This window comes from Aotus nancymaae, unplaced genomic scaffold (genome assembly GCF_030222135.1).
Source record: "Aotus nancymaae isolate 86718 unplaced genomic scaffold, 86718_ANA_hifiasm-v0.15.2.pri h1tg000004l, whole genome shotgun sequence".
Classification (NCBI taxonomy): Eukaryota; Metazoa; Chordata; class Mammalia; order Primates; family Aotidae; genus Aotus; species Aotus nancymaae.
The window spans coordinates 29,281,781-29,283,936 of record NW_026988415.1 but is presented as its reverse complement, the minus strand read 5'-3'; the positions used below and the strand labels follow the sequence as shown (position 1 = coordinate 29,283,936).

Below are 2,156 nucleotides of genomic sequence, written 5' to 3'. Positions count from 1 at the left end.
GAACTATACAGCACAGCTACCACCAGAGCATTTTGGAGATCAGAGACATGGGAAGCAAGAATTAGAAATACTCTGTTATAAGGTGCCTGCACTACTCATGAAGCAGTGTAGTGTTAGTTGAAGGTTGACTTACATTAGTTTAAAATGTACGTTACAGGCTGAGCATGGCAGCTCATGTGTGTAATCCTGACACTTTGGGAGGCTAAGGCAGGAGGACTGCTTGAGCTCAAGGGTTTGAGACCAGCCTGGCCAACATGGTGAAAACTCATCTCTACAAAAAATACAAAAATTAGCCGGGCGCCATGGCATGCATCTGTAGTCACAGCTACTTGGGGAGCTGAGGTTGGAGGATCGCTTGAGTCCAGGAGGTCGAGGCTGCAGTGAGCCAAGATCGCAACACTGCACTCCAGCCTGGGTGGCAAAGTGAGACCCTGTCTCAAAAATAAATTAATTAATTAAAATGTATATTATAAACTCTAGGGCAACCATTGTAACTGATACATTAAGAGAGGAGATAAAATGGAATCATACATTATAAAGGAGAAAAAAATAAAAACAAAAAAGGAAAAAATGGAATCATACAAAAACCTCACTTTAAATCAGAAAAGGCAGAAAAAGAAGATGGGGAAGAAACAAAGAACAAAAGCAATAAATAGAAAACAGTTATTAAAATGGATACAAATACACACTTAGAAGAAATAAGACCTGGTTTTCAATCATCAGTGGAGTGGCTAAAGCTAACGTGAATCAATTGTACTTTTTTTTTTTGAGACAGAGTTTTGCTCTTGTTGCTCAGACTGGAGTGCAGTGGCACGACCCTGGCTCACCACAACCTCCGCCCCCCAGGTTCAAGCAATTCTCTTGCCTCAGCCTCCCGAGTAGCTGGGATTACAGGCATGTGCCACCATGCCCAGCTAATTTTATAATTTTAGTAGAGATGGGGCTTTCTCCATGTTGGTCAGGCTGGTCTCGAACTCCCGACCTCAGGTGATCCGCCCACCTTGGCCTCCCAAAGGACTGAATTACAGGCATAAGCCACCGCATCCAGCCAAAAAAAAGTTATTTAAAAAATGTGAAAAAAAAAAATAAACCTATGCTGTTTATAAGAAATCCACTTTTAATATAAAGACATAGACATATTAAAAGTCAAAGTATGGTGGCTCATACCTGTAATCCCAGCACTTTAGGAGCCTGAGGCGGGAGGATTGCTAGAGCCCAGGAGTTTGAGACCAGGCTGGGCAACATAGTGAGACCCTATCTCTACAAAAAAAATTTAAACTAAAAAGCCACAGATACACACACTTACCAAAAGAAAGTTGGGATAGTTATATTTCTATCAGATAAAGTAGGTTTCAGAACAAGGAATGTCATCAAGAATAAAATGGGGATCACACTGCGACCAGTGCTCCACAGGTCAGGTGACTGCATAGTCGTGGCGGAGGTGACCACAGCCACATAATGTCCGTAGTTCGTTCATCTATCTATGCCAAACAGATCGTGGGGAAGGTGATTGGGACAAAAATGCAAAAAACTGCTAAAGTGAGAGTGACCAGGCTTGTTCTGGATCCCTATTTATTAAAGTATTATAAGCGAAAAACCTACTTTGCTCCAATGCCCTTCAGCAGTGCGCAGTTGGGGATATCATGCTTCTCTAAGCTTCACCTGTTCCACGAACAAAGCATGTGAAACATGAACTGGCTGAGATCATTTTCAAAGTTGGAAAAGTCGTAGATCCAGTGAGAGGAAAGCCCTGTGCAGGAACTACCTACCTGGAAAGTCCGTTGAGTTTGGAAACCAACCAGCTAAGCAAAAATCTGGAGGAACTCAATGTCTCTTCAGCACAGTGAAGGGGGAGGGGAAGAAGGAGCTAAAGGGAAAGATTTACATGTTTATTTTATGGAAAAAGAAATTTTTCTAAGTTTCATCACAAACTGTGTCCAGTTTCCCTTGTGGTATTTATGAAATAGCTGAAAGCAAATGAAGTAAAAGGCATACTATGGTTTTTCATAAAGGATAATGGTCATGCTTCAAATTTTCCTTTCAGTGAACATACTTTCACATTACACTAAGTATGTCTAGCAGTCTGTTGCATTTTGTAAGATCACTGTTTTAGAAGGTTTTGTTTTTGTTTTTTGAGATAGGGTCTCACTTTGTTG

General features: G+C 41.1%; 1 pseudogene; it reads left to right on the top strand.

Annotated features, from left to right (window-relative positions):
• Positions 1-1,458: 1,458 nt before the first annotated feature.
• LOC105733449 (small ribosomal subunit protein uS17m-like) lies at positions 1,459-1,847 on the top strand (annotated as a pseudogene).
• Positions 1,848-2,156: the final 309 nt, after the last annotated feature.